Here is a 16835-nt window from a genome sequence, read left to right as displayed (position 1 = left end):
CTAGAACTGAAACACATATTCAAAATTTTAAATATTTCAAGCCAATTTGGAATTTAGTAAAATGTCATGGATAAGCTTGATTGAAAACTTGTGTCATCCCAATCTGATATTTTATTTTTTTCTTCTCAAAAGGTTATAAAGGATATTAACCTTCTAATATTAAATATTAATATTAGAATCTCAGACATCTGACAGTTATTGAAATTGAAAAATAAGACAACAACCTGAATCTATCCTAGTCTGTGGCTATCTCCTCTGCCTGTATCTTAAACCTATTCACACAGTCTCACAGTGATGGTTTCATAGGCACTGAGAACCAGTCAATTTTTATCACTCTAAGTAGTTAAAACTAAAAATAAAACTTATCAACCAACTGTTAAAGGTTATTCTGGGTCTGTTATGGACAAACAATCTAATTATAGCAATGCTTGAATGACATTCTTTGTTATATCAAAACTAAAGAGCTTGCCTAGTCTGGAAGTATTTTCCCAAAGTCTTGAATTAATATGAAGAAAGAGCAATCGTTTTCAAGAATCCAGATGTGAACCAGTGGTACCTTTAGTACCACTGGTTGCAGTTTCTCAGTTTTGTGACTGCTGGGGCTTTTCCTTTTTAACCAGGTCCATACCAGTTCAGCCACATCCCAGTGGCTTAGTTATTCAGTGTGGAGGTTTGTGAGTTTTATTTACCTTGTGCTGTTCACTATCATTTCATATCTGGCTTATCTAAGTGGTCTTTTATTATAGCCCCTCCAGCTAATGAGAGAAGAGTGTATATGGAGGTCTACATTTGTCCTATCTTTAGGAAAAAACTCCTATTTTACGGGAGTGATCTCATAAAAGGTGACCTGTGAATTGTGTCAGTATCAATACAAAACACTGGGCTGCTAAAATGGCACAAACTGTAAAACTGTGACCAATTCCCACCTGAAGACCCACATAAGGCTCTGGAATCCACAGCACAAGGAGCAGATTGACCTGTTGGAAGAGCAAAGGAGGCCATGAAGATTACCAGAGGACTGGTGCACCTCACCTGTGAAGACAGACTGAGAATGTCTTGGTTGTTCAGCCTGGAGAAGAGACTGCTCCAGGGAAAACTTACAGCACCCTCCAGCACCTAAAGGGGCTACAGGAGAAACAGAGAGAGACTTTTTACAAGGGCCTCTACATAGAACAAGATGGAATGGCTTTAAACTGAAGGAGGTCCGTTTTGGATTAGATATTACGAAGAAATTCTAGAATGTGAGGGTGGTGAGGCACTAGAACAGGTTGTCTAGAAAAGTTATGGGTGTCCCATCCCTGGGAGTATTCAAGGTCAGGTTAGATGGGGCTTTGAGTAAACTGGTCTAAAAGAAGATATCCTTGCCTGTGTAAGACCCAAAGGTCTTAATGCAATCTTCAGTCAAATGTATAATGCTCACAGAGATATTTCTCTTGTGTTATGAAATGTACAGAAAACAGTAAACAGAGCATTTATCTGTCAATATTTGCATAAAAATTTAAAAATTTTAAATAATTATTTTTTTTTAATTGTCTCATTTTTTCTCTTTCTCTCTGTCAGCTAAAAAATACCCCCAATACATTTGTGTAGTGCTCACCAGTATATAATTATCCAAATATTACTTAATATGGGAATTTTAAGATCTTGTCACTCAAACTGATGCATATTTTTATTCTTCACATCCGTCCTTTGACCAGTAAGACAGCTCTGAAGAAACTGTTTCTTTATTTTACACCTCTGAAGACTGGAGCAAGAGAAAATAAACCAATACCACAAGCCTCCTAGATTCCTTTTTTTATTAAATTTCTCATTTCTGGGAAATGCTCAGAGGAAAGCAATTACTGCCTTCTCCCACCACTAATGCATTTCTAATTTTCTGACTTCTGAGTAAAGTTGATTCATGCACTTGGTTCATTTTCCCTCCACCATTTTAATCTGCCTTGTCCTGGTACTGCCCACCCATCTGCAGAACTTGACTGTAACAATCAAAAAGTTTTAGTTATCCATAAGGTAACTTATGATCCATAAGATTAAGGAGATAAGCTCAAACATCCATTGTCTCATGTAACGAGTTCCACTACTCTAGTAAGAAATCTTTTCATGTTAGGACATTTTGCAGTGACTTTGCAATTATTCATCACAACTGAAAAAGGCGCCAAAAAACCACATGAGACAAGGACTTTTTGCATCAGAAATTCAAAATACTAGGTCTTCTGTCGCTATTCATACATTAATAGATCACAAGCAGTGTAATTAAGACAGGGTTAAGTTTAGCAGTGACTGATACCATCTGAGGAAAATATTGGTACCACATCTCTTCCCAAAGCAACCCCAATATAAAGGGGTCAATGTTTCCCTAAAGAAGGAGTTGAAATTTCTTTTGCACTTTCCAGAAACAGTGCCTAATGACAGACAAAGTTTTAGTCCAAGTTAGGTAAATGGGATACAATTTCCAGACCTGATCAGATAGGAACTTTCTGATGAGCTGCCAGAATGAAGAATGAAGTTCCCATCTTTCCCAACAGGTTTATCACAACATGTTCACAAATGTGAAAACTTCAAAGTGCCCCATCTTCTGTAAGTCTTTACCTCCAAATATGCATTTCAAGGTAATAACCTTATTTTATTTTTTACTGAGAAGAGATGTGAAAAAATAAAGATGGGAAACTCTTATAGTGTATGAACTGAGAACATTGTCAGAAGTCATATTCACCAGGTTTCTTCAGTCCTTTGTGAGCTTAACAACTTTTTCAGGACTTTTCAGCCTTAGGGTTTATCTAACTTCCTCTGGAGATGGGGTTGGCCATGAACTGTTCCCAAAGAGGAGAATTAGGGATATTTGTTCTTTAAATATGTTTCATAATTGTTTTTGATGTTGTCCAATGCTTGATATTATGTAGATATTAATTAAGTACAAAAAACTATTTCCTTTACTTTCTTCAGGGGAAAAAAAAAATCAACCCTGGTAGGTTTCACAATCAAAATTATAATCTTTCTCAAGCATGCAAATTAACAATTAGAACATCTCAACAATGGAATTCCACTAATCCCTCCACAGGAGAAAATTGGTTATCTGCCTACAGCACCAATTAACCAAACAAAAGCTGTTTAAAGAAGAAAAAGACAGAAAATTTACTAGGATTGAATTGTTTTACACCCCAGATAGACATTCCCTCCCATTGTGGAGCTGGATTTAGGACAGGGGTGTGTGTGTGTGTGTGTGTGTGTGTGCGCATGCAAGCTGCTGCAAAAGGTGTTTGGTTTAGGCCAGCAGGAACTGAAGTTCATTTAAGAAGTACAGTGTGGTCATTGGAAGCTGCATTTCCACATCCCACTCTGCCTGTGGACTTCAGTACAAGATGATAATAAAATTACAGCCCTCTGCAGATTTTCAATGCTTTTAATTTCCAGGGCTAAAGATAAGATCATGAACTAGCTGGACTACTGAGATCATTCAGCTTTTTATTTTCTTAGTGCAAATATTCTTGTTTACTACCTAATTTTATCTCATGCAATATTTTTGGAAATCTCTGTAATAGCACCAGCTTCACCTGACATCCAATAACTAAGAGTTACTCAAAGTTCAAAAATTAACTCTCATAGATCACTATGTCATATTTAGCTAACATAACCATTGCCAAAAAAAAAAAAAATTCTATTATCTCTGGGTGTGACCAATCTCAGTACTGACATGTTTAATTTTTGACCTACCTGAGGGGAACACCCAAATCATTGAAGCAGGTGATGCTGGGAAAAGGCGTGTGAAAAAAACAACTCTGCACCTACAGAAGCGCTTTACAACTTGGCTGCATTCCAGTTTCATAAAATAAGGGAAACATCATTCGTGCAGGTGTAATATAACTCATTTTGGTTGTATGTAAAAATAAAACTTTCATTCAGAAATCATGCTCGAACATGATTTTGCTTGGGGTTGGAGTGTAACAGGGATAAGATATTAGCATTCTGGAACAAGCCTACATGAGCAACAAACAAAAAAAGCTGAAAAACTTCTTAAAAATAAAAGATCAAAAATTTTAAATGTATCTTTCAAAAGTATTTTTAAACTGAACATGAAAAGTTAAAAAAAAAAACAAAGAGGAAAAACTGACAGTTCTGGAAATTTAAACCTTCCATCTGTGGAATGAATATAAAGCAAAGAATGGCTATGGATCTTCCTCTTCCTCCTTCTTGTCCCCTCAGAATGCCTTCAACTGACCTAGCTGGGCTGACTTTACCTCTTATCAGAGTAAACTAGAAATATTCCCCTTTCACAATTTTTAGCAAGACGATATTGTTATACCCATGTCTATAGCACTAATGTGCAATTTATAGCTTGGCTTTTGTGAATTTACAGCTAATATTTCAATAGTATATGACTGTCTTTTGCAAAAGAATCTATTTAATGTAACTACAGAGTCCAAAGTCTTCCAGGTACGTATCTCCTGGGCAATATAATTTAAACTTATGTAAAGTGAACAGTAACAAGTTGTAGGGAATAGTGTTTTAGAGATTTAGAGGATTTGCTTTGCCTTCATGACCACATGGTTGGTTTTTAAAGTGCCAAAGTTCACTAATCGATCCAGGTTATAAGAATATCTTGCACCAACTGGAAAGGCAGGCTTGCTGGAACAGAATGTTTATTTATCAATCTGCTTTAAAAAAAAAAAAAAAAAAAGTTCTTTTTGGTTGCAAGTTGCACAAATTAAGCTGTACATGAAACCAAGCCCTTGAAGGATGAAGCTCAGTTTGCCCTGACTAGATCTTTGAGATGATCCACCCACCAGCCATATTATCGCTTGAAATACTGTTAATTTGTTTATTCATCTTTGTGATCTGGAAGTAAAAAAAAAAAAATTGGTGTTTTCCCCTCCCACACCCCCCAATACACTTGTGTTTGCAATAGAAGGTGCATCGTTATGTATTTCTAAAGGAAGTCCAGCAGAAATGTCTACAACTAAATCTTACAGTTAAAATTCCATTAAACAATGAGATGCATTTAGGAAGCCAGAGAGAGAAAACACATTTAATAACCTAGAGGCTGGGTGCAACTTCATGTTGCTTCAAAGTAGTTCCTATTTTAAATCCTAGTATTGCTTGAGGCCAAAAACTGACTTTATTACATTTCAAAATGAAAAAAAAAAAAAACACCAAACCAACCAACCCATGCACCTGCTTTTGTAACAGACTTTTTAAAAAAATACTGACACTTAAAGTAGGAATATATTGTGTAGTTAATATATGTCATCGGTTTAACAACAATAACATGAAAATTCATTGTCTGAAAAACAAAGAATTGAGGTTCAACCAAGGTTGGTTCACTGAAACAACAGTACTTTAAAAGTACAACTCTACACTATAAAGTGGAACATTTAGGTTATCATTCTTGCTCTATATCTGACCTGCTCAAGACAGAAGATCTTGAAGATCACTTCAAGACAGATCCCAAAAAATACTCAGTTATTTAAATATAAACCATAACGAATGTTAAATATCTATGGAGCATGTGGGTCTGAAAGAAACAGAGTCAAGTACATAAAGCTGCATTCACGTGAGATTTAAACTTTTAATTGCGTGACCTTTAAAACTATTTTAAACTTTACCCACTTTTTTTACAGTAATTTCACGATGAAAGTAATCTGAATTGTGTGTGGCATTGTTAGGACTATACACTTCTACCCCATGAAAGACTGCAAAACTGAGCAGGAACAGGACAAGAGCATTTTCATTTAGTTTCCAGAAAACTTATCCTTTGGGATAAAATGGGTTATATGTGCAAAGAACGAATGAAGGTTTTCTATCTTTTCTACGCTGCACAACCTGAGGGCTGGCAGAAATGATGAGTCTTTTCCATTTCCTAAAAGAATGGGAACAATTGAGGCTTTATGTACCAGTGTAACTCTGGGAAAAGATAACTAAATATTCTCCTTTGCCTTATTAGTAAATTAGACTGTAGTTTCCATTTGGCTTTTTACAGACTGAAAATCACTTAGAAAACTTTGAGCAACCAGTCAGACTTTTTCAAGGGTCAGAATTTGATATAAATGTGAGCAAAGGAATATTTGAGAACTCTTGTGAAATGTGGTCTGTGAGAATCAAATAAGATATCTAGATTATAAGACACATACATATTTAAATATATACATCTTTTAAGCGGAAATCAATTTATTAGAATGTTAATCCTTTCAGGAAAGATTTACAACACATTTGAATAAGTCCAGGATGCTCCCACAATCTCTGAAAAAAATCCATATAATTTTGACAAATTTTTTCTCCATTTTTTGTGTCTAGAACAACTGTAGTATCAGCCAGCCATACTTCAGCTTATGCATTTGATAAAGCCTCTGTGAGAAGACAGGCAAAGGGTAAAATAATGGAAGCAAAGTTGTGACCCACTGTGAGCTGGCACAGGGTTCAGCTTCTGTGCAGAATGGCCACTCCACAACACTGCACAGGCTCACAAGCTGAAAGATATTAACAGTGGATGTGGTCGTGTAGGAGTTGTAAAGGTTCTGAGGGAAAGGATGATATTAATTTTTTTAATTTAATCTGACAATTTATTTTAGCAAGAGGAAATATTGTCCACTACTTTTTATTGACCACAAATTTCTTTTGGCAATATTTAATGTTACTCTTCCAGCAAGCACACAGTTAAACTGACAGGAGATCATTTGTAATCCACAGAACAATAGATGACCTGAGTAAAACTGTGCGCTATCCTCCAGATGTTATGTGCACTGAAACACCTGGAAGAGCCACGGGAGAGAAGCAAGAATGACCGCTGCATTTGCTAAAGTAGCAGCTGTATGTTCAGCAGGCAGAACACATTGCCCTACCTTCAGCACCTATCATTTCCATGCTTTCTGAATTTATTAAACCCTTGACTTAGCTCATCATATAGCTACTGGCATGTTCGGTTTCCCATGGAAAAAATCTTAGTGGTTCTCCCTTCCCTCAAGGTAAAATACTGTGAAACCATAAGTACAGCTTTTAGTGCTTGATTTAGTGTTTATCTGACTTCAGATGTGAACATAAATGCTTTGCTGGGTTCACACTTTGTCTTGCCTCAATGCCCTGCCTCTGTCAACCTCCAGTTGCATGTGAGGGCATGAGAAAAGTAGCAAAGCCTTATTGCACCATGAACTGTCTACAAGAATCTTCTTAAAATGTTACAGGCTTTTTGTTAAACATTTTTACAGTGACACGGTCCCAAAATTTCACCTTGCTCCATTTAGTGATTTCTTGATTTGCAGTATATTTTTCCTTACTTTTAAGAAGCTGGGTGTCAGTATGCATGCTTTTTTATAACTAGCATAAAAAGGCATTTCTCAGGTTTTTTCCCAAGAAAATACTCACATAATTCTGAGTTGTGCTGAATTCCTCAGCTCTCAAGAAACAAACCTGTTTCTTTGTTCCCAAAATGTTCCATCTTTTGTTATTTTTGTGCATTTTACAAAAGAATTATAGAAAGAGGCCTGAACCACAGAAAAAAAAAATTGAGCCAGTAATAACTAAGTAATATTGAGTGAATAATTATGGGTGATTCCATATATATATGGAATATATACATATATGGATATCATATCTTATATATGAATATATATAAATATTTTATATATGAATATATGAAATATATCCATGAATATATATATGGATTATCATATTTTCCACTGACACCTGTGGTCATTACAATTTCTTCTGTTTACCAATGGATGTGAGAAGGAAAATGAGCCTTCAGAAATTTAGAATTAGGTGAGTGTCAGTCATGCTTTCTATTCCCAGTGCAATTACCACCCCAGTTTTTGCCCTATTCAAGCATGCTCAAAGACTGTGTTCTATTCAGGTAGTCTCATTGAAATTAGTACTTTTCAACGTAAGGCTGTTAGAATTCAGTCTTCGTTTAGTGGATTTATTATGTCCTGTTGAACAACTTGCCACTAAAATAACAACACAGAGACACTTACTGCTGAGCTTTTCAAAATACAAAGAGTATCGAGTTTGTTTAAACACAAAATGTTCTAAATCAGAGGAACATTCTGAAGACAGGAGAAAGCATTGAGGTAGATAAAAAATATCCATTTAATCTTTCCAGAACAAATCTCTCCACCTTTTGTTTTTTTCTATAAACTTTCTTTGGCTTGACAACAGCAATTCTGTGGCTAATCTGAAACTATACATATGCACTTTGATCTCTTCACACACACAGCCTGAGAGAAACCCCGGCTACCATGTAGATCTTCTCCCTTGTCTTCAGCAGTAGCCTAAATTTGGGTGTCCTTCCTCTATCTGGCTAAGAAATTTCAGAGAGCCTGTAGGAGTTTTCTTGTCTGTGAAACATTTATGCCTCCTTCAGACCTGCTTGATGTAGGCAAATGCATTATTCCCACTGCAAGTAAGCAACAGAGATAAAGACGGATAACCTGACCTTGTATGCTTTGCTTCTGTATCTTTTAAAATATGCCTCTTTTATTTTTTTTTTAAATACAAAAGTTTTTATACTTTTTTCAGCCTGACTGAGAAACCAATATATGTATGAATATGTGTTGAAACAGTTTTTGGCATCCCATCAGAGACATTCTTTGGAATCCATTGCAGCTTCATCCAAAAGGCCAGTAACTGAACAAAAACTGGTAATGAACTGAACTTGCTTCATGAGAATTGTTACCCTCCAGGTGTTATCTTGAGTGTTAATAGATGAAGACAAAAAAACCTGCTGGTCATGTCCTACAGCTCTTGTCCAGACTAAACCTACCTGCAGCTAGAAGGAGCTCTGGTGGATTATCAGTAAACTATCTTTGGCAGAATGCAAATTAATTATAAATATGTGAAATGAAAAAAAAATCCTAAAATCTGTTGGCTAAGAAATCTTTACTTTTTTTGTTTTTTTTTAATTTGAATGAGGTATGTTTTTTGAGTAAAAAGACACATATACTTGTGCAATGTTTTATGCCATAACACAGCTAAGGTTTTATATGACTTTAGAAGAATTTCTGTGTTTCTAGCATTTCACTTAACAAAACTTCACATCATTTTCATTTGCAGAGCAGTTTGTAGAAATATCCCCAGCAGAGGGAGTGGCTCATCCTTTAGAGATGAAACCTGAAAGATTAGCAAATGCCATTTTTATTCCTGCTTTACACATGAAAAATAGCGTTAAAGAGAATTTCCTTAAATGTCTGTTAAAGAAAGCATTTTCACTCTGTCACCAGTATGAAAGAAGAGCATTGTGGTGTGTCTGCATAAAGCAAATAGAGATAATAAAAGTCCAATTACTATACTAAGTTTCAGAAAAAAACCCCTTATATTCTCTCTGCTTTGTACTTCACATTTTCACTGCATTTAATTACATACAGAGTAGATATAAGATGCCCAAATAACAGAATTTTAAGCTCATTTATCTTGATAGTATGCAGTTATTTAGACCTAGTTTTCAAACAAATGCATAAGGAGATAAATTGAAAATCAGTAGAAAACTAAAACTCTAGGTCCTTCTGGACCTAGTAATAAATCAGTATTGACACTGAAGTTTTTCTAACAGTTGAGTATTTTAAGACAGAAACTTTAAATAAGATGGATCTTTTATAAAAAACAAACAGAAAACTTTACAATGAAAAGCAAGTTTTAGTTGGTTTGTAATTCATTCTTTTCAGCAGTATTAAAACTGCTATCAATAGCAAAACACAGGAAATCCCAGTTACCTAAAAGGCCAAGGTGTGACTGCAACAGTTTTGCTTAAGCCAAAAAGCATTCGCTGGTGGTTTTCAACCCCCAGTTTCATGGCCACAATTTTCCCCTCAGTTTTAACATCATAAGGGTAGTTTACTATTTCTTCTGATGCCTGAGAACCCATTTAGTAAATCTGCACTATGGTATTTAATACCAGCCCTCTTCTGTATCCCTGTGTGACCCTGTAGGTCCCATTCTGGTGGTGTGACCTAATGAGACAGGGAGTTACCCCACAGAGGAAGACAGAATTTTTTTCCAGTGTAAAATACATTTTAGTTGGTGATTCAGGAGAATACCACCTGAATAGTTTCCCTCAGGGAAACACCAAGGAGCACATAGATTCAATAGAGATGGAGAAATTTCATTGTGCTCAGTTTGCACAGTCTGGTTGCAGCTAATTTACACTGAGCATCCTAAAACCACTTTAGGATAGGGCTGTATCTCAGAGATCAGGTCCCCAGTTTCAAGGGCCCCAAAAGCCCATCAATCAGTCAGAAATATAGTTTTCATGGCAACCAGCTGTTTTCCCAAGCACTCAGCTCTGGGCATCTGGAAAAATAGCTGGGTAAATTCTTCCATAAATCATCCCCATGGTCACTACATCCGATACTGCTCAGTTAATCTCCACAATGCATTGGGTTTAGTGCATATGTTCAGAGTGGCATTACAGCCCATTGCTATTAGCCTGAGCTGGGAGATTGATTGATTTGTGTGGAGCTATAAGGGCTCCCTGAGAGCATTCCCTCAAATAGGGGTCACAGGAACAGCCACCCTGGGCTTCTGGAGGGCAGACTTTGGCCTGTTGGGGAGACTGCTTAACAGAATCCCTTGGGAGACTGGCCTGAAGGACAAAGTCCAGAAATGTTGGATGTCCTTCCAGAAGAAAATCTTAAAGGTGCAGAAGCAGTGTTTGAGTCACCATCCCTGGAGGAATCTTAGAGATGTACAGATGTGGCACTTAGGGAGATGGTTAGTGGTGGACTTGTCAGTGCTGGATTAATGGTTGTACTTGATAATCTCAGAGATTTTTTCCAACCTCAATGATTCTGGTATTCTGTGAAAAAACATCCTAAAATTATTTGTTCAATTTAGTTATTAAATTATAACTTATCACAACAAGGTTTCAAACCACAACCCATGCACTGCTGAAGCACGTAAGGCAGAAAGAGAGAGAGAGAGTTACTAAACACAGAGAATCTTTATAATGGAAACTGAATCTGGGTATTTCCTCAGTCTGCTGTACTAGGAATACTGCTTTTTCTCAAAAGTTTTCTGATGGGTCCATCCTTTAATTTGACAATATAAGCAATCCCATCCCTCTGTGGGGAATTTTTTGTGTGTGGCTTGATGAAATGACTTAAAATTATATTTTAACTATTTTTAAACTTTTTTTCCTAAAGCAGTAAGATTAAGATTACAATACCTTTACCCACAATGGGTAAATATGATCTAGATTTTAAGAGTTTTTGAAAAGACTTTGATCCATTTAGCTAATTAAAATTAACCTTATTGGGGAAACCACTTAAGTGCTAATGTTAGCTGCTTGTTCTTAGTATCCCCATGGGATTGCTATGGCTACATCAGGAATCATGCAAAGTGTGCTGTGGTTGGAAAGGAAAATACTGACTGGAAACAGTAAAGATATTAGGAGTCAACGCCTGGGTTATAGCTTACAAAAACAAGATCAAAAAAGAGGAAACTCTCAATAATAACATTTGTGTTTCCACAGAGCTCTGGTGACTCTTCATGACTAGCCTTCTGTTTGTAAGTAGTGGATATTTATAACACTTGATCAAAGACTTTCTAGCACACCACTAATTTTGCACATGTAGAGAGAAAACTGAATCATGTTTACCTTCCTCACATTTTTTCTCTCTCTCCTCATCCAGACAATAAGGAGAAGCTGCAAGAGTCTCTGTGCCACAAAGAACATCATAGGACAGAATCTCTGGAGAGAGATTCTGCCATGATAAAGGAAATTAAAAAAAAATATAATCTGTCTCTAACACATTATAATACCCTATGTTCTTACCTGGTACTCCAGTGCACAGGACAGGAATGTAAGCTTTACATCTGCTAGCACAAACACAAAGATGTAAAAAACACATAAAAAAAAATCTACATGCATCTTTCCAAATTCAAGACATTAAGAAAAATTGTACTAAAATCCACCAACCACCTTGGTGTGTTTTTCAATCTAAAACCTGAGCTGATTCTTCAGCTCCTGTACCCTAGAGATATGCTTTTGACTTTCAAACCCTTCAAGATGTATATTTCTTCTCCCAGCTTCACAAGGCTATTCTTATTCCTCCTGACTATAATATAAAAGGTATTGAAATATCTGTGCTTTATATTTGCCACTTTGAGTTAAAGAGAGAAGGGAGATGGACGTCAGTCTCTTTGTTACAAAATTTGTGTCCAAAAGCTAGAGTTTTCAATTATGTTAAAAATTCTCTGTAGAAGTGAAAGGACATTTAGTCACTTCTGTAGAAGTGAAAGCATTTTAAAGTGACTAAGTTTTAGAAGAGTTTACACAGTTTGACGGTTTTGTTTTTTTTTTTGTTTTTTTTTTTTAAGGACAATACATAATTTGCCTATCTTAGTAATTTTGTGCTACCACAAGCACTGAAATTAAGAGCTTGCTCTGAGAGCACTGAACAAATGCAAGTCTGAGCAGGTGCCATTGATGCCACATACAACCATCTCTTAAGGAAAATGCTTACTGAAAAAAAAAAGTGTTAGAGATCTTCTTCTTGGGTCTGGAAATCAGATGAGCTGATTGATAATGAAGAGTTGTGGCAGATCCTGGGATCAGCCATACCTGCTGGGTAAAAATATCAGTACCTTGCCTGCACTGGCAAAGGGGGTGAAAACACCTCTGAAAGGCAGCATTAAGGAACAATAATTTTGATGTTGTTGACTGATAACAGTTTGATGTTCCTCACTGATTTTGGTCAGAGGTGGATGGAGTTTTTGAAAAGGCGATCTGCAAAACTCCCAATGCTTTAATGTGTATAAAAAATACAGCCATTGAAACACAGCTCTGGCTGCCAGCACCCAGAAGACTTGGCCATCTTTTGGTGCAGTGACTGAGGGAGATCACCATGGTCCATGGGGAGTGCAGCAGTAACCAGCATGACCTAGTACCTTCAGCAAGTTTCCCAAGAACCCCATGGGATGTATATACTCCTCCCCAGAGCTTCTCCTGCAGGACTCCAAATTTGCGAGCACCATTTTTGTTAGATTCCCCAAACTCACTCCTCTTCCCCTCCTGTACCTCTTATTTATTCAGAGGTGCTTCCAAAAGCCTGCGGGGTTTTCCTGAGCTGGAACAGCACTACGGCATCCGGTAGGCAGCCTGCTAGGCAGTCATTCAGGAAGGAAGATGCTGAGCTTAAGACCCTTAAAATGGTCACTGCTTCTGAGTGTGGTAGATATATAGGCACCATCTGCTCTCTTGCGCTCAGCTGGGGGCTCTTGAAAAATTTTGTGAAGGATCTTGGAACTAAAGGACTGGAAAAGTTGTCAGCTTGATTCTCCCATGCAGTTTTATGGCTTAGGCCTGGATCTACAGTTACAATTGCTATCAAAGCATTTTGAAGGCTTCCAAAATATTACAATGTGTCATCTTAGTCCTTAAACAAAACTCAAATACATACTTCTGGTTGATAATAATATCAGTCCAGTCCATCAGAGGATTTGGACGCAAAACCAGATTTTGCTGAGCATGCATATGTGTAACCACAAGAAATAAAGTTTCCTACTAAAGTTCAAAGGTTTGTTTTCATCACCTTTAAACATTCTGACCTTCAAATGTGGAAATTTACCATGTAAGGAAGAATGGATGCACTTGCATGGTGTGTCCTTTCAAGTTCTGTGATTATTTTCCTAAGCAGAACCACACAAGCTTAATTTTCATAGGAAAAAAGAGGGCAAGTTGAACTTTATTACCAATTACAATACCTTTGATGACTCCATAGTAATCACAGATAAAATCAGGTTAGGGAAAACAAGTTCACATCTTTTGAACTGTGAAGAACATAACAATTACTTACTAAACAATTAAAAATTATTAATTATACCACTGGATGTAGGCCTTGCAGGGCCTTAAGAATATGCGCTGCTTGCACTTGTATATGCTCATTAATCACAGTCTGTTACTGTAATTTTAATGAATGTTTATCTTATTTTCTTTGTGTAATCCAATTACTTTTGTTTTTTTAACCATCGTCAGGGATCTCTTTGTTTCCGGCATCCTGCCAATCAGCCCCCTTTAGATGTGAACAATTCAATTCATTATCATTAGGTTTCTCTTTTTAATCCCACTTCTGCATGAACCATTGAAAGAAAACCCAGGAACAGAAGTCCTTGCACAGCAGGGGGAATGAAGTGTGTTCTGAACACCTGAGCAATTATGTGCAACAGTTCTCCAGAATGATAGTCTAATGTCTTTCTAAACTTGTACCATATAAACAATTAGATCATCTGTCATTTCTGCTTTAGTATTAAATTAATTGCAAATTGACTTTAGAATTGAGGAAAAAAATTAAACTGCTGGAGTGAATCTAAGCATTTTGTGTTTGTTTATGTTTTAATTGGTACATTGCACCTGTCCAAATCATTTCTGTGATGCAGATGCCATTACTACAATCCCAGTCAATTACAACAGCACCTATAGTAAAGACAGGAAAAATCAACCCACCAGATTACCAGATTTTGTGAACAAGGTATTTCTAGAACCTGCAGAAGTTTTCATGAAGTATACATATAATTATGCACCAAGAGTAGAAGACCAGCAAACAAACACCAGCATGATACTACTAGCAAGAAATATAGGATGCTGAATCATAAAGACAACTATTTAAAAGCATAAATAAAATTACAAAATTGTTTTAGTAAGACAGAGACTCTAGGAGTTGTCAGAGTAAACATGAGGCAATTGAGAAGCATAAGAGTATGACCAAGGTTTCTTTGTTAACAGAGATAAAGGAAGAAAAGATAAGTAGGCTCAGGTACTGGAGAGAGAACAGGTGCACTGCCAGACTGGATCCACTTCCCTGCCCTGATGATGTGGCCACACAAGTTCTGGTGCTGTCACTTGGCAGTGGCTCAGGGCTTGCAGCACTGTGCACCATGGCTTAGGTGTGTTACTGTGCTTGTCCATACAGTCAAGAGGGCAGTGAGCACCAGTGACAGTAAAGGCCTGACAAACTGAATGAAGGCAATAGCTGGTGGAAAAGCCAAATTGGCTTTTCTTCTCAGGCTGGTGAATGTTTTCCTTCAGCACATTCTCTTCAAATTTTGAACATGTTTTCTGCTGAAAAGAAAAATTATATTTAAAGCTTTATGGGACAAAAATACTGTAATACCAGAAATTCTCTTCAACACTGCAAGACAAAGTATTTCAGCCTATCACCCAGATAATTTTGAGCTGAAAATCATAATTTGCTCTTGGCTTTGGGCTCAGGCATTTTTCTGACTGACTCTGGCCAGCATTCTAACTGCTAGCATGCTGATGTGGCTTAAGTAGCTGTAATGTTCTTGATAGCTGGAGAAGTATATGGGGTTTATTGCTCTGTCTTTTAGTCTCTTCTGAGAGAGCAAAGCTGGGATGTTTGGAAATAATGTGATGCCATTGCCTGGCAAAGACAATGGGCATTTACTCATTTGGATTGGAAGGTTGTAAAAGTCTTATCCATCTCAGTTTGCTTGACTTTTGCTACCACTCAGAGACAACAAATCTGTTGACATAGTGTTAAGTCTAGATAGCAGGTAACTAATCAGATGACAAGTAAAACAGTCTTCTAAAAACTTATTGGAGACAGCCACAACTCTGGTAAAAAGATATTGACAGCTTGGTGTTCAGTCTTGAGAACTGAGAGGTAATTCTGCTTTTGAAGTTCTGGTGAACTCAGCTTCTGGATGGTCAGCAGCATTTCACAAGAATGAAGAGTTCACAGGTTCCTTGTTTTTGTCATCAACTGTATTTCTTTCCAATTCTTTATTCAAGTCTGGGAATATATCCACTTGACCAGGCAATTATTTTTCCTGCTATCAATACACTCTTAGTCTTTCAAAATGTACATGACTCAACTCCCCTTATCTCTATTCTGTCTCAGGGAGCCTCAAGTCACAAAACAGTACTACTCATTATTTTTTTTGCTTCAGTCAGAGGTAATTTATGCCAATAATTTTTCATGCCAGCTGTAGGTTATTTGGTCTAAAGCTGAGGTGATGAGACATAGACAGATTAACATTCTCCAGAGTAATCTTGTGAATTATAATTTCACAAACTTCTTTGTAATAGCAAACCATCAAATTATGTTTCCTACCTCCTATATGTTACTAGAGTTTTCAGTGTGTCATGAAGACCACCATATAGCTGAACCAAAAGATGACAGAGAATAATGCAGGATTCCCTCTGCCTCTGCAAGTCTTGTTTTTGACTCCTCTACAATTCACATTTTGCTACATATGGGGAGTTAAGGGTAAGCTGACTGTACTTATTGGTAGCAGGTTAGCAAAGGTACCTTGTACGTGCACTCTGTAAAAGAACTAAGATGACCTGGAGTCTACTCCTTCTGAAGATCAGAAGCAGGGAGACTGGGACACGTGACCCTGGAGTTTTCCTATGTACTGCTGAAGAGACGAGGAAAAAGTTCCTAACTTGATGGCTTGGTATATGCGCCACACTTTGGATTCATGTTTTTTGGTCCATCTGACCAACTTTCACATTCTGTGAAGCGCAATGGTCAGTGCATATCAGACAGTTATCTGTACCAGTTGTTAACTCCATCCCTCTGTTGTCACTCAGAGTCAAGTCCCCTTCAATTTCTCACATCACTGGTTTGACCTGCCCTACTTGCCAGTATGTACCAGCCATAGGCACTTGCTATGGCAAATGTTCCCTGTTGGATCTTTTCACAACTTCCTTCTCATCTGTGGACTGAAGAAAGACACTTCACTGTTGTTTTCTCTTAAAAAAAAATGCAGAAAATCTCATTAAGTTAGCAGTTTCTTGTTGCCGTCATATCATATATCATATCATGTCATACGCCATTTATCTAAGGACCTATTTTTTAAAAAACAATGCATGGACCATGTTTATTTTT

This window comes from Parus major, chromosome 2 (genome assembly GCF_001522545.3).
Source record: "Parus major isolate Abel chromosome 2, Parus_major1.1, whole genome shotgun sequence".
Lineage (NCBI taxonomy): Eukaryota > Metazoa > Chordata > Aves > Passeriformes > Paridae > Parus > Parus major.
This window is presented reverse-complemented; position numbering follows the sequence as displayed.